At 45.6% G+C, this 27,714-nt stretch overlaps 1 protein-coding gene across 1 annotated transcript in view; it reads right to left on the bottom strand.

Moving 5' to 3' along the window:
* The window catches only part of NHSL1 (NHS like 1), a 254,071-nt gene that overhangs the window by 178,290 nt on the left and 48,067 nt on the right, over positions 1-27,714 (bottom strand). The window lies entirely within an intron of this gene.

Here is a 27,714-nt window from a genome sequence, read left to right as displayed (position 1 = left end):
ATCATTTTAAATACAGTAAACCCTCAAAATGTGCAATGTTGAGTTGCATCTAACTCACATTAACGCAAGTTAAGCACAAAGCAAAATCCCACTCCCCCACCATACCCTGGCTCAACCCCCTCAGCCCCAGCTCAGCCCCCACCACAGCCCCGCTCACTAATCACACATGGCTCCAGTCACCCCCACCAGTGGGGAGGCGCCTCCTGGCTGCGCCAAGCCCTGGGGAAGTGGCAGACACAGGCACTCCCTGCCCCGAGTCCTGGGGAAGTAGCAGCCACAGGCACTCCCAGCCCCAGAGCCCCAGGAAAGCAGCAGCCGCAGGCACTCCCAGCCCTAGTTCAAACCCTCCAACCCACCCCCGCAGCCCTAACCCACCCAAGGCTTAACACCCCTCTCCTTCTCCCACTACCCCAACCCACCATGCCAGGCTTCACCCTCCCCAACTGCCTCCCCACCTCCAAGGACTTACCATTCAAAAAGGAGCTCCAGGTGCTCCCGCTGCTTCCCTGGCTGCACAATGTGCTTTCCACTTGGGGAAAATCCACCCCCAGACTTACGCAAAATTCAGGTTACATGACTGTGCATGGGAGCATAACCCTCGTGTAAATCAAGGATCTACCATATACTGTCAGTGTTCTTGTTGGGTCACAGCCTTTGCAGGAGAACTTTAAACACATGTTATCACTATAAAATATCCATTATTCAAATTCTCATCTCAGTTTCTAATATGCATGTTATCAGTGTCCTTTGTCTATAGTTTCATCCCGTTATGAGTATTGATATCCCACTTCCACATTTTTATTTGCTAGAAAGATGTAAATATTTTTTATTTTCTTTTATTGAAAGTTATATTCACATAGCTCTACACCAGCTTTATTTTGCACATCACTTTGATAATGGCTCTTATAAAGATCCACTTCATTATCAGATGAAATAGTTAAGTGATGTTGAAAAACAAGAGCCAAAAAAAAGAAAAAAACCACTAATCAAAAGGGTAATAATTTGTTTCAGAATTACCCATTGTCAAATCAGCTTCTACTGTGTACAGACTAGTGAATAAATAAACCACACCTTGCAGGTCATATGCAGAGCATGGTTCACAGGCACCCTCTATAGACCCATTTTTTCCTGATCCTCTTCGTTGGTCAGGAAAGTGATATGTGTGCTAGTTCACCATTAATGCCATTGAAGTGAGACAGCAGAGCCAACAGCCACCACAGACCATGGGGCAAGGTAGAAAGGGGGCCCAGCTCTGCGGTTCATAGAAGAGGTGGGGCCAAGGGTAGAAAGGGTGGGGCCTAAGCCAATCAGACCTTAGCGCCACTGGGACTGCAGCATGCTGAACAGGGGAGCAGTGCTTGCCTGTCACTTCACAGGGGCCTCGACCTTCGGCTGTCACTGCTGCCAAAATAGCAATGGCACCGTCTGGACCTGTGGGTCCCTCTGAAACACCAGGCTCATGGCAACTGCCCGCTTTGCCCACCCTCACTGGCAGGCCTTCAGTCAGATATGTACACTGAAGAGCAGCAAGATCAGCATCCTTCTCTGGACCTTCCTTTTTTAAGTTTCTCAACAAGTCACATTTTCAACACCGTAGTGATGTAAATATTGGTTAAAATAGTTAACTGGTTGAAGGATTCAATTCATACTGTTTAACTGATAACTGTTCGCAGGCTGGTACAAGACAGCTGGGGCTGGGTTCTGCTGGGGCTACAGTTCCGCTGAGTCTGGGGGGCTCACCTTACAGCTGCCTGGCATGGCAAAGAAAGGTTACTCACCGTAGTAATGGTGGTTCTTCGAGATGTGTCCCCGTGGGTGCTCCACATTAGGTGTCGGGCTCGCCCGGCGCCGCAGATCGGATCTTCCAAGCAGTTTCTGCCGGACCGCGCATGCGCCGGTGCGCGCCACTCCCCCGCGCGCTCCCGGCCACGTGCGCGATCCGGTCCCCGCCAGTTCCTTGACCAACCGCCTCGGATGCTCCTGCAAAACACTAAACAGAGATCCGAAGCGGGGAGGATGGGCGGGTAGTGGAGCACCCACGGGGACACATCTCGAAGAACCACCGTTACTACGGTGAGTAACCTTTCTTTCTTCTTCGAGTGTCCCCGTGGGTGCTCCACATTAGGTGACTACCCAGCAGTAACCCAAGATAGGAGGTGGGTAATCGGAGTATGTGCAGCTTGTCCCCGAGAGGACCGCTGTCGAGAGACCGGTATCCTCTTGGAATACCCTGTGAAGGGCGTAATGTTTGGCGAAGGTGTCACAGGATGACCAGGTCGCCACTCTGCAAATGTCTTTTAGCGCAACGCCCTTGAAAAAGGGCTGTTGATGCTGCCACCGCCCTAGTGGAATGAGCCCTGGGCATGGCCAGGAAAGGAGTCTTTTTGAGTTTGTAGCACTTTTTAATGCAAGATACGATGTGCTTCGAGATTCTCTGCGAAGAGAGACATTCCCCTTTTGATTTGGGAGCGATAGAGACTAGGAGTCTATCCATTCTCTGGAAGGACTTGGCCCTGTCTATATAGAAAGCTAGCACCTCCTCACGTCCAGGAGGCGTAGGCGCGCCTCTTTGTCAGAATTATGAGGCTTTGGATAAAACGAGGGTAAACAATAGGTTCGTTAGTATGAAGCTCAGAAGAAACTTTAGGAACAAAGGCTGGATGCAGCCGTATGGTTACCGCCTCCTTGGAAAAAACAGCACAGGGTGGCGTTGCCATAACTGCCGCAAGCTCGCTCACCCTGAGAGCTGACGTGATTGCGAGAAGAGAGGTCGTCTTTATCATAAGGAGGCAGAGGGAAACCGTGGCCAAAGGCTCGAACGGTGGTCCCCTTTTCGCATTAAGCACCAGGTCCAAGTTCCACGAAGGTGGAAGCGGTTTCCGAGGGGGGGGGTATAGGTTTACCAGCCCTTTAAGGAACCTGGTAACCATGGGATGGGCGAACACCGTGTGCCCTGTCTCTCCGTGTGTGAATGCCAAAAAGGCGGCAAGGTGGACCTTAAACGAGGATAGCGAGAGTCCTCCTCTCTTGAGGTCCAGTAAATACTCTAATATCACAGCCATAGGCACCGAAAAGGGGGGCTAGCTGTTTGGTAGAACACCATGCCGTAAAGCGAGTCCATTTCTGCTTGTAGGTCTTCCTGGTGGAAGTCCTCCTGCTACTTTCTAGGACTTGCTGCACTTCCTCCGTACATGTGCTCTCTAGGGAGCTGAGCCATGGATTAACCACGTTTGTAGTCGCAGGCCTTGGGGGTGCGGATGCACTATGGACACCTGGGCTTGCGTGAGCAGATCCGGCGCCACCGGAAGGGGCATCGGTGGCCGGTCCGACATGCGCAGGAGTAGGGGGAACCATTGCTGTCGATCCCACGTTGGGACTATCGGGATCATTCAGGCTCCTTCCCTCCTGACTTTCTGCAACACCTTGTGGATGAACACTGTGGGAGGGAAAGCGTAAAGCAGGGGGCCCCTCCAAGAGATCGCGAAGGCGTCCCTCAGGGACCCCCGTCCCAGTCCTGCCCTGGAGCAGAATCGTGGGCACTTCTTGTTGTGCTGAGTAGCAAACAGGTCTATCTGGGGAAAAACCCCATGCGTGAAAAATCGGTTGCAGCAGATCGGGACGGATCTGCCACTCGTGCGTGAGTGCGAAACGCCTGCTCAGCTGGTCTGCCTGCACATTGTGAGCGCCTGGGAAGTACGAGGCTTCCAGGGTTATATTGTTGGCGACGCAGCAGTTTCACGACCGGACTGCTTCTGCACATAAGGCACGGGACCGAGCTCCTCCTTGCCGATTCATATAAAACATGGTGGAGGTATTGTCTATACTGATCCCAACTACTTTGCCTTTTATATGGTCTCGAAAGTGTCTGCAGGCGTTGAACACTGCTCTGAGCTCCAGTATATTTGTGTGTAGTGACTGCTCCGTGGAGGACCACAGCCCTTGCGTCACCTCTTCGCCCATGTGTGCTCCCCATCCTATGAGGGAGGCGTCTGTAGTAAGAAAAACCAATATATGTGGTTGGTGGAAGGGTACCCCTGTTAGCAGGTTCTCGGGGTTTACCCACCATTGCAGGGATTTGCGCATCTCTGTTGTGGGCGACGCCACCCTGTGAACAGTGTGTGCTGCCGGGTTGTATACGCTCGCAAGCCAGTGCTGCATGCTGCGCATGTGTAACCTGGCGTTCTGTTGTACGAACGCCGCTGCTGCCATGTGGCCCAGCAGCTGTAAGCACGTCAGAACCAGCACCGTAGGGCTGAAGGTGAAGACTTGCACGAGGGAGCCAACGGCCCGAAAGGGAGTCTCTGGTAGATACGCCCTCGCTGTAATAGAATTTATGCGTGCCCCTACGAACTCTATGTCCTGCGTAGGGTCTATCTTTGATTTTGTCAGATTGATAACCAGGCCGAGCGAGAGAACGTGCCTGTTGTGACGCATATTATGCGTAGTACCTCCTCCTTCGAGGCCCCTTGAGTAGGCAGTCATCCGGATACTGGAATATAAATACCCCCTGTCTGTGCAGGTAGGCTGACACCACTGCCAAGGGCTTGGTGAAGACTCTGGGGGCCGAGGAGAGGCCAAACGGTAGGACCTTGTATTGAAAATGTTCATTGCCTACCATGAGAAACCAGAGGAATCGTAGGTGAGCCGGATGAATAATTATGTGAAAATACGCGTCTTATAAGTCGAGGGCTGCGAACCAATCTCCATCGTATAGTGCCGTAAGGATGGAGGCGATTGTGATCATCCGAAAGCGTTGCTTGCGCAGGTACCGGTTGAGGCCTCGAAAATCTAAGATGGACCTCCCGCCTCCTGTCTTTTTCCCCGTGAGGAAGTACCTGGAGTAGAACCCTCTCCCTTGCAGTTGCTCCGGCACTCTTTCCACTGCCCCTATGAGCATGAGATGGTCTACCTCCTGCTTGAGCCTCGCCACGTGGGAGGCCTCCTGGAGGTGGGGCCTGGGTGGAGGTCATGGCGGTGGGAGCGACTGGAAGGGGATGGCGTACCCCATGGCTATGATCTCCAGCACCCATTTGTCTGTGGTGATCCTTCGTCACTGGTTATAGAATGGTCGGAGGCGATGGTGGAATAACCGCTTCGGATGACCTTGCGACGGTAGTGATGGCGCAGCCCTGGATCTGTGTGTCAAACTTGTGGCCTTTGGCCCTGCCCCGAGGACGCACGGCTGTGTTGGGAACGACGCCTGGGAGTTCTGTACTGCTGGTGCTGTTGATGTCGCCCTTGCTCGTAACCCCTGTGGTACTGGGGACGCTGTTGCTGATTCCGCAACATCCAGGGCGATCTGAACTCCTGTCCTCGAGGCCGCGTAGCCTTCTTGCATGATGGCCTTGAGCACTGGTTTCTTGCCCTCTGGAAGCGAGTCCATGAGGGAGGTTAACCTAATGTGGTTATCGAAATTATGGTTTGCTAGATGCGCTGCGTAATTTGCCATTCGCAACAGTAGAGTGGAGGAGGAGTAGACCTTTCTGCCCAACAGCTCTAGCTTTTTGGCATGTTTGTCTGTTCCCCCACATTGCGACGACTCCACCACCAAGGAATTTGGTTGTGGGTGGCTGAACAGGAACTCCGTGCCCTTTGTCGGCACAAAGTTTTTTTTTGTTTGTTTTTTTTTCGCTCTCTTGTGGACAGGCGGAATAGTCGCAGGAGTCTGCCATATCATAGTGGCAGACTCCAAGATTGCGTCATTAAGCGGTATTGCTATTTTGGAGGAGGCCGGAGGTCTCAGATTTTTGAGGAGCTTATGGTGTTTCTCTTGCACCTTAGCTGTCTGGATGCCTTGCGTGAAGGCCACCCTCGTAAAACAGCTCTTGGAACTGTTTGAGATCGTCCGGAGGATGGACGTCCCCCGGGGCCGTAGCCTCATCCGGGGAGGAGAGTGAGGAACCACTGGGATACGTCTCTGTGGACCCTTCCGGTTCCTGCTGGTGATGGTACACCCTCTCACTAGAGGTTTGCGAGGGAAAATCTCGGGGTTCCATAACCAGTCCCCCCTGAGATGCGTGAGTCTCTGTCCCCGGTCGCAATTGCCCTCGGGGGTACGAGATCGTTTGTGGGGATCTTTCCCAGGTAGATAGCTGATGGTGTCTATGCCCCGCGTGGTAGGGGCGACCATGGCAGTATAGGCACTGTTCTTGGGAAGGTGACCTAGACCACTCCCTTGGTGCATACCCTCTGCGTCTGGGGGAGGGCTGGAGAGAGCGATTTTGCATAATAGTCCAGCGGTTCAAACCCCAGGAAGGGTGAAGGTGGTCCCAGCCAGGGTGAGGCTGGTTGCAAAAAATGGAGAAGGGGGCTCCGGGTAGGCTAGGGGGGACCCCTGCCTTCTGGTTGGAGTCTGTAACATAAGCGGAGGGCTGTGAGAAAGCAACTCCACAGCCCTGTGCGGAGAGGGGCTGCAATGCCTCCTCTTGTGTGCAGCCTTCCCCCTCCCTTGAGGAGGTAACTCTGCCCCCTGACGTACAGGGGATCCCAGCCCCGTGGGCACCGAGCTCGGCACGCTGGAGGGCGGTGCCGCAGGTGCGGTGTGCTCCAGTGCCCGCAGGCTGCGTGCCTGCGCGCTCTGCACCGCTGGTTCCCCGGGGGTCGGTGCCGCCGGTACCGGCGCTCGTTTAGCCGCCACCCTGCCTGCGGTGCGGGGCGGCTGGCTGATTATCGGAGGCTGAGCCGCTTCCACGTGGCTCTCCGTGCCGCCGCCGATCAGCTGTTGCTGCGGCTGGGGGCTGCGCGCTCCTCCCGTCCCGCTCGCTATTGTTGCCGGCAGGGATCGGGCTGGGGAGGCTTTCCTCCGTTTTTGGCAGCTTTCCTTTTATGGGCCCCGCAGGGTCCCTCCTGCTGCGGCCGCTCCAGCACGTCTGGCTGGAGGGCCTTATGAAAAGCAGTTTTAAGCCGCCGCCCTGCCTGCGGTGCGGGGCGGCTGGCTGATCATCGGAGGCTGAGCCGCTTCCACGTGGCTCTCCCTGCCGCCGCCGATCAGCTGTTGCTGTGGCTGGGGGCTGTGCGCTCCTCCCGTCCCGCTCGCTGTTGCTGCCGGCAGGGATCGGGTTGGGGAGACTTTCCTCCGTTTCCGCGCTGATGGAGGGAGGGAGGCAGCTTTCCTTTTATGGGCCCCAGAGGGTCCCTCCTGCTGCGGCCGCTCCGGCACATCTGGCTGGAGGGCCTTATCCAAAGCAGCATTTTAAGCCGCATCTCCCTGTCTCTCCTTAATCGCCTCTCGGCAGGACTCACATTTTTTAAAGCCTGAAGAGGACATTGTTGGTGAGTCTTTGAGTTTTATTAAGTGGGTACTTAGCACCTTCCCTGTGCTGTTTTCCCCGTCCGATGGCCTGCCTCAGCAGGAGGGCTGATGGCCGTAGCTCCTGGCCTCCGGAGCTTGTTACTGGGACTGGCTGAAGCTGTCCCGCTCGTAGTTTGTTTGTTGTTGTTCGTTCTCTTTTTTTTTTTTTGCAAAATAACAACCGGCTACTCATAGTAGCCTAAGTACCTGAAAAAAACTTTGAAAGAAAAACAGATAAAGTCGTTGAATACGCTATTTGGCCTTAGCCTAGTCGGATTCCGTCTGCAGCCGACGGCGGTTAAGAGGAACTGGCGGGGACCGGATCGCGCACGTGGCCGGGAGCGCGCGGGGGAGTGGCGCGCACCGGCGCATGCGCGGTCCGGCAGCAACTGCTTGGAAGATCCGATCTGCGGCGCCGGGCGAGCCCGACACCTAATGTGGAGCACCCACGGGGACACTCGAAGAAGAATGGCTGCTCCAGGCCAGCCTGCCTCATGCAGATGGGGCTGGGACCACTCTGGCATGGCTGTGGCCCTGGCTGCTCACCAGGACCACACCGGTGTAGCCATTGCCAGGATCCCTTCTGGCTACCATGTTTTAAAAAAAAAAAAAAAATCCCTATTTTCTAGGCAGAAAGTCACAAGAGGAAACAGGAAGACATAGCAAAGAAACATAACATTCACCCAGCAGCACTGAAACTTTTCTATGTTTTGGAAATTTTTAGATTTCATGATGGGGTGAAGTATAACGAGAGAAATGTTTTCAGAACTTGAAGATATCCTTGCAATTCAGAAAATGGATTGGACAATAAAATCAAGCTCCCCCTCCATTTCACTCCCTTTTACTTCATCCTGTGCCATTCATCTCCTTCCACCCTCACCTCTGTACTTTCATCCATACAGGCCAAAGTAAAATAAAAAAACAAAACAAAAACACACCCCACACTAAAATAGACTGGTCACTAATTTACAATGTTTTTTAAATATTCTGGCCCCTTTTAAATAATAATGCATAACTATTTTATATCTTCAGAGCTATGCATAAGTATTACCAGGGCTCATACTGCACCTATGATGTAGCCAGAGAAGTATTAGCCCTGTTTCACAGCTGAGGACACAGACACACAGATTTAATGACTTGTCCAAAGAACGAAAGAAATAAGAGGAAGAACCAACCATCAAGGGACTAACACTGGGATCAGAACATGGAGAATGTACAAACATCCTTTACTAGCAATAATTACAAGAAAAAAGGAACCAGTTAAAAAATGGAGAGAATCTCTTACACAGTTTGTACGGTAATTATCTAAATTTATAGCCGGTAATTATTTAAAGTTTTCGGATGTAAACCTGACATGAAAGAACAGCTTCTGCAAGTTTTTTTCTTTATTACCACTCAAAAGTTGTTGATTTTTTTAAACAAAGCTGTATATAAGCTTCCTTTGCATAATCACTTATTTTTTAAACCAGGACAGCAGCCTTGAACTCTTCACATTGGCACTTGCCCTATTTAAATGTACTATTAAGGTCTACAGCTAAGAGAGACAAAATCATACCAGAAATGTAAGCCCCCAATTTTTATATCCCAACACAGATTGGGCTTTTAAGCTACATGCTGTATTTGATACCATAAAGAATTAAAAGAATTAAAAAAAAAAGAAAAATTCATAGCCGATCTAATTTCACACTCAGGGATGACAATGTAGAGAATACACAAGCACACTTCATTGACAATAGTGCTGTGAATGCAGAGTAGACTGCCAGCACGTTCAGGTTTTTTAACAGCTTTAATGTTCAGCTTTGTTATTTCACAGCATTCTAAAATTTAAGACACTAGAAAACTGAGCTGCTTTCCACTGAACAATAGAAAGGAAAAAAATTGGGAAAGGGCCTCATTAAACTCGGGGGGGTGAGGGGGAAGAAGAATAAAGGTGAGAGAAAGTGGTCTGCTGGTAGACGTCAAATCTCAGCGTTTTACTTATCTTAAACCCTGTAAACTCCACAGTACTTCTGCTCTTTAAAGAGCTGCTTATCACAGCCAAGCATTGCTACTGCTGAAAATAAATTTGCTACTGCTACAGCATTGCTACTGCTGTATATAAATTTAAATAGTATTTTTGTTTATAGTATTTTTTTTTAAAAAAGACTTCAATCTTTAGAATTTTTTTTCCCCCCAAACACCTGTGACAGCAAAAAACGGAAGCAAACTGACAAACTATCTTGGTATATTTCCAACAGAATTCTCTCTTATACCTGAGTAAGGGCTGTTTCTTTTCCGGGGCCTCCAGGAGCATACTCCTCGCAGAGACATTCTTCTTAGTCAGTTCTAAGGTGGAGCAGTACCCGCTATAAGAACAATAATCAGAGCAAAGCATCTCTGAGAGCTGTGGCTTTTTCCCCTCCACATGCAGCCAAGCAGGACAAAGCAGGAACAACCCCGCTGGGACGACAACAGTGTTACAATAGCGAATCCCAACAAATGAAATTCCAGTCTAAAAATATGCTTTGAAAATGCAATATCACATCTAAGAGAACAAGATTCCTGAGATATGAAAGCTTCCATGATTATTAGGTTGTTGGGGTTTTTAAAAACAAAAAGGTAGGTCTCCCTCTTATTTGTAATGAGAGTCGTTTCAATCCTAGATACTTAAATTAATACAAGATAACAGATTTTTTTTAAACACAAAATATTAACACACCTTTTAGCAACACTACAAACTTCCAAAATAAGTAACTGCCAACAATCAACATTCTGATAGGACATCCTTTAAATACATTGTACTAGCATTTTGTTTGTTTGTTTGTGTTTGCTTGTGGAGGATATTTTTCTCTCACTAAAAATACACAAGGATTTTCCTTCTGTTCTGCTATTCAACGGGATCTCTTAAAGAGGCTTGAAACTCCACCAACAAAAATGCTTGCATCTCCCTTTCTCCCATTATGTGTACACCTGTTTCTGTCCGTTTCCTTCCAAGACAGTTCTGGAACTTACCAACCACGAAACTGACCACAAGCCATGTTCTTTCAAATGTACTAAGTGAACAGACCAGCAGACAGAGGCTTTCACAAATCCTGTCCTGGCTCTGTGTATCACTATCTAAGATTCTTGAGTCATAGAATCATAGAACTTTAGAGCTGGAAGAGACCTAAAAAAAGCCATCAAGTCCAGCCCCCTGCCCTAAGCAGGACCAAACCCACCAGATCAACCCAGCCAGGGCTTTGTCAAGGCAAGACATAAATACCTCCAGGGATGGAGACTCCACTACTTCCCTGGGTAGACCATTCCAATGCTTCACCACTCTCCTAGTGAAAAAGTTTTTCCTAATGTTCAACGTGGACCTTCCCAACCACAACTTGAGACCATTGTTCCATGTTCTGCCATCCATGACCACTGTGAACAGCCTCTCTCCAGCCTCTTTGCAACCTCCCTTCAGTAAGTTGAAGGCTGTTATCAAGTACCCCCTCAGTCTTCTCTTCTGCAGACTAAACAGTCCCAATTCCCTCAACCTTTCTTCATAGGTCACATGCTCCAATCCCCTAATTATTTTGGTCGCCCTCTGCTGGACCCTCTCCAGTGTATCCACATCCTTCCTATAACTGGGGGCCCAGAGCTGGACACAGTATTCCAGATGCGGCCTCACCAAAGTCAAATAAACAGGAACAATCACTTCTCCGGATCTACTGGCAACACTCCTCTTGATGCAACCTAACATGCCATCAGCCTTTTTAGCTACAGTGGCACACTGTTGACTCATGTCCAGCTCCTTGTCCGCTACAGCTCCTAGGTCCTTTTCTGCAGAACTACCACTGAGCCAGTCAGACCCCGCCTGTAACAATGCTTGGGATTCTTCTGGCCCAAGTGCAGGCCTCTGCACTTGTCCTTATTGAACCTCATCAGACTTCTTGCATCCCAGTCTTCCAATTTGTCTAAGTCACTCTGGACCCTATCCCTACCCTCCAGCATATCTACTTCTCCCCCAGCTTAGTGTCATCTGCAGACTTGCTGAGGGTGCAATCCAACCCCTCATCCAGGTCATTGATAAATATGTTGAACAGAACAGAACCCAGAACCAAACCTTGGGGCACTCCACTAGAAACCGACCACCATCCCGACATCGAGCCATTGATCACTACCCGCTGGGCTGGACCTTCTAGCCAACTTTGTATTCATCTTACCGTCCATTTATCCAATCCACATTCCTTTAACTTGCTGACAAGAATATTGTGGGAGACCGTATCAAAAGCTTTGCTAAAGTCAAGATAAATCACATCCATTGATTTTCCCCTAGCCACAGAGCCAGTTACGTCATCGTAGAAACTAATCAGATTGGTCAGGCATGACTTGCCCTTCATTAATCCATGCTGACTATTCCTGATCACTTTCCCCTCCCTCCAAGTGCCTCAAAATGACTTCCTTGAGAAGCCCCTCCATGATTTTTCCAGGGACTGACATAGGACTGACCAGCAAATAGTTTCCTGGATCATCCTTCTTCCCTTTTTTAAAGATGTGCACTACATTTGCTTTTTTCCAGTCATCCGGGATCTCTCCTGATCTCCACGACTTCTCAAAAACAACAGCCAAGGGCTCGTCAACGACATGTGCCAACTCCCTCAGAACCCTCGGATGAATTAGGTCTGGGCCCATGGATTTATGTACATTTAACTTTTTTAGATAACTCCTAACCTGTTCTTTCCCCACCAAAGGCTGTCTACCTTCATCCCACAATGCATCACTTATCTCATTAGTCCAGGAGGCGTCCTTTGTCCGTGAAGACAGAGGCAAAGAAAGCATTAAGAACTTCAGCTTTCCCTACATGATCTGTCACTGGGTTACCTCCCTCATCCAGTACGGGCCCCACGCCCACTGTGATCACCTTCTTCTTGCTAACATGCTACACAAAGCAAACAACTGAAAGCATGGCTGGGAGCTCTTTTTGTTCAGAATCACCAGGTTCGAATCATCCCTGGCATTTGCTGTCTATCAGTTACTATCCAATTTCTTAAGTTCTCGGCTATTTTGACTTTATGAATTTCAGTAAACCACTGAGAAGAAATTTCTCAGCCACCTGCGCCATGTGGTGCAGCAGCACAGCAGCTGGTGCCAGGCAGTGCAGAAAGAAAACAAGTATAGAGACTGAACCACGAACTCCCTGCAGGGGATGGATATTTGTAATGGGTAGATGCGCTCACAGCGCTAATAGCAAAGACAGACAGACATTTCTCAAGTATCGGAGGGGTAGCCGTGTTAGTCTGGATCTGTAACAGCAACGAAGGGTCCTGTGGCACCTTATAGACTAACAGAAAAGTTTTGAGCATGAGCTTTCGTGAGCACAGACTCACTTCTTCAGATGCTGGTCTTGGAAATTTCCAAGACCAGCATCTGAAGAAGTGAGTCTGTGCTCACGAAAGCTCATGCTCAAAACTTTTCTGTTAGTCTATAAGGTGCCACAGGACCCTTCGTTGCTGAGACATTTCTCACGTTCTCAAACAAACATGAGCCCATAACCACAGGCTTGTTGCTTCTGCTTTGAAATTCACACTCTTCCTGTTACCTAATTCCAGTGCTCCTGGAGAGCAGCAGTCAGAGCAGAGCACTGAGGGGCATGTATGGGACACCTCAGGAGGCTAACACACTCGATTTTAAGATGTGGCTCTTCCACACTGGTCTTTAATTGAACTTTTGAATTCAAGCTTAATGCGTTACTCTTCAGGTAACGACGACATAGTAATCTCAATATTAGTACTCCCTAAATCGAGATAATGGTATTTAAAGTGAAGACAGTCACATGCCAATATTGAGGTAACTGCCTTAAATTCAAATTTATCTCGAAGTGTAGGTGCAACACAGGGGGTAGCCATGTTAGTCTGTAGCTTCACAAATAACAAGTAGTCCTGTAGCACCTTAGAGACTAAAAAACGTATTAAGTCATGAGCTTTTGTGGGTAAGCCCCACTTGTTCAGATGAACGGAGAAGAAAAGCAGAATCCAGGGTTGATATAGAGCACAGGGTTGGGGGAGAGGGAGAAGCCAGGAGAAGGTTACCAGTCAATAATAGGACCAGTTAATGAAGCAAACTAAATCAGATGTGTGTCACTCCTGTGAATATCAAAGGTGGGGAAATTGTCCTTGCAATGCATAAGGCAGTTCTCTGTTCAAGCCCAGGTTAAATGTGTCAAATGTGTAAATGAATTCCAGTTCAGATGCCTCCCTCTGTAATCTTGTGGTAAAATTCATCTAAAGAAGAATGGCTACTCTTAAATCCATTATTGAATGTCAAGGTAAAGTGTTCCCTATAAATCTGTGCATATTTCAATTCCTGATGTTGGATTTATGTCCATTCATCTTTCGGTGCAAACTGTCCAGTTTGTTCAATGTACATAGCAGAGGAATACTGAGCGTAAGTAAGGGTCCACAGCATCCTGAAGTATTACAGAGGAGAAACTATTATTTAATAGAACAAACCACAAGAGAAACTGGCTGCTATAGAAGTTATATTATTTTAGGTTAGATAAAAATCTGATTTAAAAAAAATTTAAAGAACAGGATTTTATTTAAATTGGATTTTTTTCATTTTTAGTAATCAATAAAATACCAAATTTCTCATTTAAATATACCAGTTACAATTAAATCTCATCACAAGCAGGCTACACATACAATTACATATAATTAATTTATAAAAATGAATTAATGTCTCTAGTCTGTCCAGCCTAACTACCAGCTCTTGCTTCTTTAAAGTTCTGGGCTTCCAATTTCTGTTTCTCAGCAGACTAAAATGTAACATACAAAGAAACACACAAGCTGGGGTTGTTCTGTGCTTATGCGGTAGTGGATCTTAGCCAAGCACAGCAAAGAAGTTAGTTAAGACACTGTCTTAAAGATAGACAGACAATATATAGGAAAGGACAGAGGAAGCATGGAAAGAACAATGGAGTGTGTTACAAAGAAAAAAGGAAGACATTTAGCACAAACAGTGTTTCCTATATTTCCCCCACACTTTTGCCACAGAAAAACCTTCATGGCTTCTGTGCATAAGAGAGGCCCTATCTAGTAATTCTGTGAAGGAATTCATTCCCTAGGTAAAAAGGAAAATGTGTCACGTGAAGGCAGTGCAAGAAGGAAATGCAGGGCCTAGCTGCAAAAATGAAGCACTGTAAGGAAAACTGCTTATTGGGAGAAAATGATGTGGTGAAGATGTGGATAGGGCTGAGTAGATTAACTGGTAGTAACTTAAATAATTCACTAAACAACAAAGCAGTCACGTAGACAGACATTAAAGACTATAAAAATAATGTATTAGGTGACGAACTTTTGTGGGGCAGAACCACTTCTTCAAATCTGGAAACAGTGCTGAAAATGAACTGGCATGACAAATATACATCAGAGAGAGAGAAAAAACAAACAAACAAGCAAACAAAAAGATAAATAAATAAATAAATGAATGAATGAAAACTGACAAATCAGCTGGGGGAGGCAAAGGAAGGGGAGGAGGGGAAGAATATTACTTACTCCAAGTGTCTAAAGTATGTCACTTGCCTGAGATCACTACAAATATGAAAGATGGGGAAGCTGTCTTTGTAATGCCTAAGGTAATTGCTATTTCTATTAAGACCAAGTCCCAAAGTGTTGAATTTAAGAATAAATCCCCACTCAGATGTGTCCCTTTGTAAACTGATGTTAAAGTCTCTATGTTGTAGTTCACAGTCTCAGGTCTTTAATACTATAGCCTACTCCATGTGTCTCATTCTTCAAGACTCTCTCTATGCCTTTTAGTATATAAGTGATTTGACAAGTAAATTCCCAAGCTGTTTGCTGTACTGGATGTAACTAGAGGGGGGAAAAAATGGTTAGCTCAGCTAATCCTTAGTCTGTTTAATTAGCTAACTAGGTTTCAACTCTATTATTCAACTACACAGTACAGAAAGCTGCAGTAAAAGAAATCTAGAGTTTCCAGTTGCCACTGAGTATAACTGAGTATCATTTTCTTATTTTATATTTCATAATGCATGCTCCTTATTTTGGACCATGATCACTGACCATAATGGTGATACCACAAGTCTATTCCCTATTCTACTTTGGCATAACTCAGATTTTCCAAAGGAACTCCATTGTATACTTGTTTTCTCTTCAAAACAGAAATGCCTATGATTTCAATAAGACTTTCTCCAAAATTAACTTCACTCCAAGCATAGTCAGCCTTAGGTTTCTTAGAAACATGATTTAAATCAATTACTTGTTTGGCAATTTAAAATTTCCCTGTTTTAAATCAATCCCCTCTGTATAATAAGGCCAGTAAAGTAAACCCTCGAGATACACACAATCAAGTTGCACGTGTCGTGGGTTTATGTGACTGCCGCCCCTGACATGAGCAGGAAACTGCTCCTGTCTGGTGTTGCAGCTGCCAGTCAGGCTGCCATCCCTACCAGACAGCTACGTGCAGTGCTAGTTCCCAATTGGGAGAACCAGTATTGCAAGCAGCTGTCTGTGCCCTGCGCTTCCCAGCTGGGCAGCCTCGCGGGCACACAGCCGCTAGCGGCAAGAAACCACTGGGCAGGCAAATGTGTGCCCCCCAGCTGAGAGAAGCTGGGGGCTATGTGGCTGCTCCCTCCACTCCCCCCAGCTGCCTGCTCCCCCCCCAATTTATGTGAAATTCAAGTTATGCAGTGGTTGTCCATAACCCAACCTCCATGTAAATCAAGGGATTACTGTACCTTGGCTGTCAGTGTAAAGAGCCAGAATTAGAATTCTGGACTGTAGCTCTCATGTCAATGCTTAGACCTCAGTTTTCCATTCATCACATATCACCCTTAACTGAATTTATAGGATTTACTTTCTATTTACAGTCATTTTAATAAAAATTTCAGAAAACAAAACTGTTTTGAATATGTAGGTTTTTATTACACAGGAGATTGGAAAGTTCCTCTTCCAAGGCGCCAGAGTTTTGCACAAATGCCTAATAAAGAGAAAAGGAAATTAAATGGAAAAGGGAGGTGTGAGAGAGACACAAGGCAAGGAAGAATAGTTGATTCATTCAAAGTGCTACAATACAAAATGGGCCAAATGCCAAGTAAGTAACTGTTTAAGGCAGACAAGCCCATTACGTGTTCATTTGGTTAGTATGGTATACCAATCTTGGGAAAGAAACCACATTTGCCTAACTTTGACACCTCTGCTGCACAACACACTCTACCCAAACCAGAATGCCCAATCTTAGGATGCACCCTCCCGGACAACCCACGTCTCCCTCTCTCTGCCTCATGTGAAGAAGCCCCTTTTAAAAATGCAGTCGCATGCAGTTATTGCTGCCTGCACCTCTCCTCTTTGTTGCACACTTCAGTATTCAAGTCATGCCCCTTCCTAGCCCTTATTATCCACCTTAGCCTTCAGTGCCTGCATTTCCTGGACTACTATCACCACCAGTTTTCAAGTTTCAGGTCATTGTTGCATGTTAGAAAATCGATGGATGATATATAACGTTACTCAACTATTATAGCTAATTAAGTTTTCAAAACTGAAATTGACCACATTTTTATATCTGCAAAGTAAATGGGAAAATGTTGTTAACTTCAACAATTTGCCTTCCTTTACATGTTCAACTAGTTGTAGAGCTGGTCAAAATTTTGAACTGGGGCAGAGGGTGAGGGGGTGAGTTTGGAATATTTTTCTTTTTCCATGGTCATCTCTAAATTTGTGAGGTTTTTTTGTTTTGTTTTGCTTTAATAAAATCAACTTTTTTTAAACCTATTTCCATATCAAGTTAAATTATTGTGTATCTAAAATGATGGCATATAACAAGAATAGAAACATTTCTATTACAGTTATTTAAAATATAAAGTTGATATCATCAAATGTTGTAAATCACTGACAGTCCTTTCTCTTCCAGTCTTCAATCTCCATCTGAATGAGTATAAGAACAGGTAACACTGAAAGACTTCTGTACGAGGATTTGAAATCCCTCACTTTCTACTCAGGAAAATTTCTGTTGTTCAATGGGAAAGTCTCACTCCCAATTAGAACAGATTAACTTCAGCAACAAATCCGTTGCCAACATTCCTTCACTCTATTCCAAAGCTTCTTCCATTCATCACAGAACTAAGAAAAGCACAATTAATTGTAGCTCACTTATACAGACGTAAGAGCTCAAGGTCCTTGGTGCCAATCAGACAAAGAAAGGCTCTCTCAAACAGCACAGACTCATGCTTTAGCTATACTGGGAGGTGTTTTGGGAACTGAAGATTCATGGGGGCACTCAGTTATAAAATCTTTACATATGTAACCCTAGCAATGTTCTGGATAATAATAATGGCCACATCTGTGAAGTCCTTATACTAATATTCTCATAAATGAAAGATTCCAGGAGGTCAAATACAGAAATTTGAGAAAACAACAAAAATGAGGGAAAAATATTCAATGGTCCTCAATCCACTCAATATCTAAAATTACGATTCACACAACTTAAACTGAAAAATGCATCTATGTGAATTAATATCAGTCAATGATAAGCATTTGATCCATTAGAAATGTTACCTTATTTCTACAAAAGACATCTCCGGATTATTTTATTAAATGCCACTGTTGGATTAAAGGAAAATGGGGAACTAGTTTTCAAGCACACACCCCCACACACTCATACACAGGTGAACTCATGCAGACAAAAAGTTGTATACAGACAGGAAAGGAAGCCAAGGTATAGTGCAGGGGTGGGTGACCCCCCCCCCACAACCCCTGGTCCAGATGGACCACAGCTTGTCTGGATCTGGACCCTGGGGCTCAGGACTCACCCCCATGGCATCTGTCCAAGCATGGTGCTGAGCCCCAAGCCTTGTGGGTTGGGTCAAACAAGCTACCGCTGGGGTGCAGACTGCAGGTGCTGCTGCGGCCAGGAGCTGGGCAGGGGCTCTGAACCCCACTGCTGTTCTCCCAGACAAGGGAAGGGAAGGAGAGTAGCAGTGACTTGTGCACCCTGCCCAGAGGCTTCCTAATGCTACTCTGATGGGTCTGAATTCCAGCCAATTACAACGCCAGAGGGCGGTGCCTGGGAGCAGCAGAGAGGGGGCCCAGACCCCATGCCCCCTCCCATTCAGACCCCTCACCCTGACCCCTCCTGCACAGACCCCATACTCCCTCCTACCAGGCTCCACACCCACACCCTGTTTCTTCTCCCTCCCTCCCAGACCCCTCACTCCACCCCAACCCCTCCCTTCCAGATCCTGCACCCCAAACCCTCCAATACACTTCCTCTCATCTAGACCTACATCCCCCTCCTGCGCTGACCCCCATAACCCCGACCCCCAAACAGCTGAGGCCCACATCAGTGAGGTGGGGAGGGGTTGTTTTTTTGCGCTTATCAATTCTGTGGCCCTGGACTGAGTTGTCTACAGGTCAAGTATCAGAGGGGTAGCTGTGTTAGTCTGTATCCACAAAAACGAGGCCTGTGACACCTTATGGACTAATGGATTTTTTGGAGCACAAACTTTGGTGGGCAAAGACCCACTTCCTCAGACCCGACCATAAGGTGCCACAGGTCTTCTCGTTTCTACAGGTCAGTGGCCCCCCCAATGTGAAAAAGGTTCCCCACCCCTGGTAGAGTGGTTCCGGTGTGTCTGCCAGCAGGCATGAATCTGGGGCCGTCAACTGATCATACGACCCTCCCCTTGTCAGCATGGTGCTCAGGGGCAGTCAGTATTATCCATCCTGGAGAGGGAGGGAGGAGCCCAAGGCCAGGGCAGAGGAAGGGAGGGGGAGCAGCAGCGTGGTGCTAACTCCTGCAAAGTGGTGATGGCAAGAAGAACCCCCTGTAACTTTACACCCATCTTTATGTATGCGTCATTCCATAGCTCTTATCATGTCCCACTGCCTCAGGACACTATGACCATGAGTCATCACCACCGGCCCATGATTCTAGTGTATGTCCATGAGCCATCAGCTAACAGCAGATGGACTTTGATCCTCTCTTGATGGGGCCTCTGTCCCTTTCTAGGGTTGGTTCCTTTGCAGGCTCAGCTCCTATTATTCTCTGGCTGTCAAGGTGCTACTGGAAGCTAGTCATACTCACAGGCTGACTGCAGGGACTGATTCCATCACATATCCACATTCACACTTTCCTCACTCACACAAAGGAAAGCTCACTTCAGAGAAAGCATTTTCTTTTACAAGGAACAGCCGGACTTTTGATATCAATAAATAATTTCTTACTAGTTTATAAATGCTTAATATAGACCTAGCAGCTGCTGCAAAACAAAGCTTACAGAAAGTTACAGGACTTAAAACCAGCAATGACAAAGTTACAGAACTTACACATCTACATTGTACTGGACTGAGCAAAGGCTTTATACAACAAGACAGATACTGTTCTTTGAGATTCCTGTGAAATTACAGAAAACAAGGTGATGTGGATGCTGTGTTGACAAGCAACAGCTAAAACCTTCTGTTTCTCCCAACTCAAGGTAAACTGATACATTCTGACTGACATGTCCTGAGGTCAGAATAACATTACTGCACATAGCATGCTTCCTGTTTCCTCTTAGTTCTCCTTACTGCTGTTTTGTTGTATGCATTAGATTACAGGGAAATTGCAATCACTCATGTCTACAAAGAACCAGAGCTTAATCTGGAAATAATAAAATCCATTGTATCAATATTGGATATGTACCAATACACAAAAGCATCTGTTGTTTTCTATCAGGGAAGTCAAACTAATGCCACCCTGTTGGAACTGCAGTATATCAAGATAAAAAGGGGAAAAGCTGACTTAGGTGAGGCTTTGATTATTCATTTATTTTGGTGACAGTCCTTCAAGAAAGAAAGACAAGATACAAGCAAAAAGAGAGAGACTACAAATTCAGTGTGTTTTAATAAAAAACATAGTGTGTTCAATTTTTATATTTTTGTTTTTATCTAGCCCTAACAACTGAAAATTGAGCATCAGAAAATCCACACTATTAAGCACAAAGACTACTTCAGTGTTTACAGAATTTGCCTCAAGTTTCAACTGAAGCAACAATCTCACATTGCTTTAAATATCTGTGGTTTTCTGATTGTGGTTTAATTTGGCACTCGCCAGTGAATGGAAAATAGACACCTGTTCTTGCACTATTCTTGTGCTTAGATTCTGCTCCTAAAGCTTTCAAGTATTAGATCTAGATAGGAGCAACCAGTCTGAGAACCACTCCTTGCTCATGGGAAAACAGTTCCAAAAGCACACAGGGCTGGTTCTCAAGTTCTCTGAACAGCTTGGAAGGTAGGAAAGATTACAGTTTAAGTCATTCATCCAACCCGTGCTATCAAACAATTTGCATATAATGCCACTGAAGACAAGCTGATCAAGTAAAATGTACAGTAGACCCAAGATACACCAATTTGACTTGCACATTTCTCATTTTAATGCAAGTTGAGGGGGACCCCAGCAGCAGCTCCAGCCACAGGGAACTGCCAGTGTAGCAACCCTAAATAGCTAGTATATTTTAATAGAACCTTTGCATTACCACATCTCTGTATTTCCCTGTATTATCCTTTATCTTTTAACAGGAGCTTTGTATCACTTTGTATCTGATTCCATATGGTAGGTACCTAAGACTCCATTTTCAGGAACATGCTCTTCTGTATTATCCTCTTAACCTTGTGCTCTCTCTGTGTGAGATGCATTTGGAAGCGTGAATGAGGATGCTTGGCGTGTTAGCTTCTGGAGCCAACCTGTCTGGACAACAAAGACTTGGTGGCTGAAGAACAATGAGAACTGGACTCTACAGCAGTGACCCACCCAGAGAGGAAGATTAAGTCTCATCTGTGGGTGATGAGTCACACGGAAACCTGAGGCAATGGGAAAGAATCAAGCCCCTCTGTCACTGACTGGTGACTCATAGTAGCAGGGGCAGAGGGACAGAACCAGGACTATGGACTAAAAGCTATAAAAGATGTGTGCACCACTACAAGGTTGGGTTCCTCTTCTCGTCTTGTCAACATCGGACCATTAATCCGGATCAACAGAACCTGGCTCCACACACATGTAATCCAGCTGGCCAAAAGATTAGAATGAGCAACTTTTGGTAACTATAAGCAACCACAAGATGGCGTGTGCGTGAGTATGAATGTGAGTAAACCATGTATATTGTATGCGTATAATGTAACGGTACTGTATTCTCAATAAACGTGGCGTTCTTGCCTTATCCCTCTAAAACACCTGTGTGCTTCTTAAAAGCATAACACTGGAGCCAGGGAATCCCCAGGGTTTAAGGGCGATGGGGAGCTAGTGGAATGCTGCTGCCCCATAGAGCCACTGCTGGGGCTGGGGAACGGGAGCCAGGCCAACGCAGCGCTCTGTGCCTCCAGCCCTGAGAACCACTAGCTGGGGTAATCCCCAGCAGCAAAGGGGCTGTGCTCAGCTGGCTCTCGGCTCTCATCCCCCTTAACTTGGGGAACCCCCAGCCCCAGCGGCTCTCTGGGGGTAGAACTGGCAACTCTGCCCCCATCTCCACTTGCACAAAATTTGAATTATGCCTGGTTCCCAGGAACATAATTCATGTGCAAGTCGGAGGTCTAGTGTATAGATATGCGGGCTGGTTTTTGCCTCTGTGTATAAAAAAAAGAAAAAAGGATTTGTTCTGCTTGTTTTAATACGTTAACATTCATATGCCGTCACACCTGGGACAAAACTATGAAAAAACAGACAAAGCAAAATTAAATCAAATGACTGAAAGTCGAGAAACAGACAACAAAATATTTGTAGTCAGACTTTTTGGTTGATAAAATGAGTTTAGTTTTGCTAAGCTGAAGCTGATGGCACAATAGCCATCCTACATCTGAAAGGAAGTCAGATGCTAAGAAATATTACAGCAATGAGGTCCACATAAGAAACCAGATGGAGAGATGAAGGAGAAAGATGACAATGGAATCCAGGTGCCTAGCTGAACTCCCGGAGAGATCAGCTGTAGAAAGAGAAGAAAACCCTGTGGAATTGTCACAGAAAGAACTGCTGTGGGAGACGTGGAAAGAGCAGTTAAAGGGACTGCAGGAGACCTAAGAGAAGGCATGGCCGTAAAGGATCAGGAAGTGATCAACAGGATCACAGGCTAAAGAAAGCTCATAAGAAAAAGGATGGAGTAGAACTCCCAAGTCCTGGTCAGGAAGAGGCTGTTGGAGAGTATGATGACAGCAGATTCAGTAGAGTGGAGACTGCAGGAGCCAAATTGGAATTAATCCAGGAATAAGAGGAGAGAAGGTTGAGGCCCAGACAGCTGTAAACCATGTTAATCAATGAGCCCAGCAGTAAATGGGAGGACTGATAATTGAAAAAGACAGGTGGGGGTCAAGAGGCATGTCTTTCATTTTGGTTTTACAGTGAGATACTGGAATGTGCTTGTATACTGATTGGAGAATTAGACCTAAATGCATCATTTAATACTATTATTTCCACCCATATTCTAGCAGCACACTTTGAAAAGCAGATGTGCCCAATTTCACTTAACAAGATGAAAAAGGTTCCTATTGCAATTCTTTCACCTGTTGATGGTTTCTAAAAACTGTGGGTATACTGTTTGCAGTATATTTGTTCTGGTACAACCAGTAAATACAAATATGTCAATCACAATATTGTTCTTAATATAAGCAAGAATGCAATGTAATGGACTGAAGTGAATTGCAAAAATACTATAACTATTCCACAAGTCCATGTGGCAAGTCCTAGTTTCAGGGAAGTTTTAAGAATCTATTATGACCAGTATAATATAATGGAAAATGTGATCAGTTTACATAAGAGTCAGAAAGATCCTTATACTTTATTTTTGTGTTAAAAATCAAGGGAGGGGAAGAAGAAGGGGGACTACATACAGCACACAGATGCTCAGGAATTGTTTTTGAACGATACGGGTAGGTTTTTGTTGGTGTGAGTTTTAAATTAATTTTTGTCTGCAAGTTTTAAAAGAACACTGATAAGACAGTAGTATCCTAAGCAGTGATTCCACTGCTACTGATCAACAGTCACTTAAAACAATATTTCAGGGAGGTGGCCATGTTAGTATGTTTCAGCAAAAAACAAAAGGGAGGCTGATGGCACGTTAAAGAGTAACAAGTTTATTAGGCTGCACTTCCCTTCATCTAGCTGTCAGAGATCTGGGGACATCCAGGACACAGGATTGCACCCCTGACCCTCCTGGCTAATAGGTAGGGCTCAACTAAATTCATGGCCATGCAAAACGCATCACAGATCATGAAATCTGTTGTCTCCTTTGAAATGTGCCTATTGGCCAGGGAGCTGCAGTATTTCTACCCTTACATCTGCACTGCTTTCAGAGTTGCACACCTGGTCAATAGCCACCACTTTCCAGCTGCTAAGTTTGAAAGTCAGCACCACAACCAGCAGCAGTGCAGAAGTAAGGACTGCATGGAATGGGAGTGGCAGTCATCGTCTTTTTTTTTTTTTTTTTTGTTTTGAGGGGCAGAGTTGTCACTGCCTGAAATATTTTCATTGAAAAGCCCAGCAAAAAAAGTCTAAGAATCCCAGATTTTGCACACTAAGTGACTTACAAACACTACTACAGTACAGTAAGGCTGGGTCTACACGTGTCCCTTCCTTTCAAAAGGGGCATGTTAATGAGCCTGTTCGAAAGATGCTAATGAGGCACTGCAATGAATATGCAGCGCCTCATTAGCATAATGGCGGCCGTGGCAATTCAAAAGTGCGGCTTTTACGAATCGCGCGCCTCCCGTGGAGATGGGACCTTCTGAAAGGACACCCCCCCCAGTTTTCGAAAGCCCCTTCTTCCTATCTGTGATCAGAAGAAGGGCTTTCAAAAATGGGGGGGTCCTTTCAGAAGGTCCCATCTCCACAGGCAGCGTGCAGTTCGAAAAGCCACACTTTTGAATCGCCACGGTTGCCATTATGCTAATGAGGCGCTGCATATTCATTGCAGTGCCTCATTAGCATCTTTCAAACAGGCTCATTAACATGCCCCTTTTGAAAGAAAGGGGCATGTGTAGACCCAGCCCAACTGTACATATACAGTAAACACCTGATTTACACATAGGTTGCGTTCCCAGGCAACCACATGGAAGTCGAATTTCACGCAAGTAGGAGGAGCCAGGAAGCTGGGAGCAGAGGGGAGCCAGACTACCGCCTGGTTCCCAGCTCCCTGCCACTCACGATTTTGACTCAGGTTAATCCAAGTGATTCACAACTCAAAATTGTGTAAATGGTGTTTTACTGCATTGCCTGAACTTATCTGCAAAATTTTACTGAAAAAAAAAGTGCAATTTCTCGAGGATTAAAGCAGAACCCTATTAATAGCCACTGATGGACTTCTCTTCCATGAATTTATTTAATTCTTTTGGGAATTTTTTATGCTTTCTGTAACAGATTTTGGAATAAAATCATGGCAGGGTTAAAAATGATTTTCCCCCCTTACAAAAAAGAGGGGCTTATAAAGGGCTTGGCAAATTATGGCCTTCTCTAGCCTGACAAGTTACAGCACAGTAAATCAGTTCCCAGCACTCTCACCCCCAGGGTATCCACGTTGGCAAGGCATTTAGTGGGCACTAACTCCACAGTTACTGTGCTTTATGTAAACCACCTCAACAAGATGCATAGAGCTTTCTGAGCAGTGGCTACATACAGCACTGGGGTACCAGAGTGGAGGGTACCTGTCCCACAATGCCTATCCTCATCTCTCTGGTCATCAGTTTGAACTCTACTGCTCTGCCCTCAGATGACCAAACCTCAGATCCACCCTTTACATTCCTTGGGAATTTAGAAAGTCCTCTTCCTGTTCGCTTGTGAGTTCATGGAGTGATCTCGGCTCTTTTCCAACTGACTATGCCTCTTCCACGCTTCAGGCAATCCCGTACTTCAAGCAATGCTGAGGTGCTAGACCTCATCAGCACTTGGGGAGAGGAGGCTGTAGAAATTATAAAACCTATGGGCAAATATGAAGGTGCACGACTAAAAACGGGCCATGACTTGGATGAACTGTAGCGCAAGCTACAAGTGAAGGAACTGAGAAAAGCCTACCACCAAACATGGGAGGAAAAACTGCCACTCCAGTGTTATGCCCACAACCTGCCAGTTCTACAAAGAGCTAGATGCCGCCCGCACCCCACCCCCGGAAGCCCTCCCACCTTCACTCCAAAGACTCCCATGGATACTCTAGGGCCTCAGGGGCCAGCCCAGAGTGAACCAAGTCAAGAGGAGGAAATCGTGGCAGAAGGTGCTGAGGGACAGCGGAACCCAGAGTCGAGGCTAAACAGTCTGGCAGAGGCATCCAGTCGGGATCTATTTTCAACCACAGAGGCAGCTAGCCAGCGTAGTCTCTCCCCAAGACACACATGCTCAGACTATACTAAGGCCCTGCACCAATGAATTCCCCTGGTCCAGTGGTTAACGCACCATTCTGAAGCTCTCATGTTTTATGTGCATTCTCCCTAAGAGAGCCAGTTAGTAACAGGAATGTGAACAGTACTTGTAATTAAAATGGGTTCTGGATGAAATGCAGAAGCATGTAGCTATGGAAGCATAGTGGTCAGTAGGTTTCTGGTATATGGTGGTGTTTATGTAACCATCACTTATTTGCAGTGCAGAGTCCAGGAAGTGGCTGTCTTGTGTGGAGTGCTCCAGACAGACTGATGGTGGTGAGGGGGGAAGGGAAATTGTTGAAACACCAGTGGAATTTTTCATGGGCCTTCTTCCTGTGGGTCCAGATGACAATGTCATCAATGTAGCACAAGTGGAAGAAGGGTATTTGGAGATGAGAGCTAAGGAAGCATTGTTCAAAGTCAGCTATAAAAATATCTGGCTTAGTGTATGGCCATACAGGTGCCCATAGCAGTGCTGCCGGTTTGAAAGTATAAATCGTCCCCAAATCTGAAATGGTTGTGGGTGAGAACAAAGTCATAAAGCTCAGTAACCAGCTATGCTGTGACATCATCAAGAATATAGTTCCTGACTGCTTGTAGTCCATCTGTGAGTGGAATATTGGTGCAGAATGCTTCTCCTTCCATAGTGGGTAGGAGGGTGTTTTCTGCAAGATCATCAATGAATTGTAGTTTCTTCAGGAAGTCAGTGGTGTCTCAGAGATAATTGGACATGCTGGTAGTGAAGTGACAGAGGAAAGAGTCTATACAGCCAGACAGTTCTATTCTAAGAGTGCCAGTGCCTAAGATAATGGACTGTTCAGATGTATGGTACAAGATAGAATAGCTCCTGGTTGGAGCTCTGGGGCTGTGAATATGAAGATTTGTTCTTATGCTTTTCCAGGTTTCTTTTGATGGTTGTACCTCCCATAGATTCTAATCAAGATTGTGGCCTCACTAGACATTGTACAGTGGCCATGCAGATTGATACAATACCTGTCTCTAAAAACTTATAACCTTTCAGAAAAAAGATGACATCTGAACAGTAACAAAGAGGGATATAGGCAAAATATGCATGATTTTTATAAACAACACAAACTCTTTAAAATTTACTTTCAGACTGTGACAGTAGAAATTATGGAACCAAACTTTGTTCTCAAACATGAAAATTGTCCCTCGTGAGCAGAGTGCTGCTCTCAGAGTCCTGATTAAATCAGTGGAACTCGATACATGCATCCATCCGCATGGAACAATTTGCCATTGCGTCTCCAACTGTGAACCCTATTCACTGTAATTTGGTATCTCCTTCACAATAACCAAATAAACAGTGCTGGGTAATTTCTTGCAGGAGACACGTTTGAAATGCATTTTAATCTTATTGTTAAACCTGCTCTTTTGAGCATAAGAGAAGTGAAAATTCACACTGCCCCAAGAGACACCACAGCTGACTTCAACAGATTCCCAGACACTATAGGCAACTGAGAAACTAACTGTTCTTAAAAATCTCTAGTTATAGCACAGAGAAACACTTATTGAAACTATATTTTCTGGGATAGACATATGACTAAAGGCACAGAGAGGAAAAATACTTTTTATACTTCAGATTTAACAATGCATTTATTCCAATAATGACAAAAATCATGTGACAAAAATTGCTTTTAAAGAGGTATAGCACCAGGATTCTTCTATTTGTAAATATTTAACTACATAAAAATATAGGATATGGCAAAAATCTGTAATATGGTGAAGTCTACCTTATAATGACTGTGGGGAGGGGAAAGCAGATCAGTTATCTCTGTCCCAAAACATAGATAAAATAATCTCAATTAAATTAATATCTCAAGAGAATTATGAGCAAATAAAACAGAGGAAAGAATATAGAAACCTTTATTCATTTATTATTATTCCTTTATTAACTGTACTAACTGAAATTATACCTTCAAACTTACTTCCCATATTGAATAATTTATTAATAGTACAAGGGTTTAAGTCAAGTAATACTAACACACTATTATCATAGCACCTAAGAGTCCTAATCATGAACCAGAACCCTACTGCATTATGCGCTACCATCATGTATATAAAATG

Source organism: Carettochelys insculpta, chromosome 3 (assembly GCF_033958435.1).
Source record: "Carettochelys insculpta isolate YL-2023 chromosome 3, ASM3395843v1, whole genome shotgun sequence".
Lineage (NCBI taxonomy): Eukaryota > Metazoa > Chordata > Testudines > Carettochelyidae > Carettochelys > Carettochelys insculpta.
This window is presented reverse-complemented; position numbering and strand designations above follow the sequence as displayed.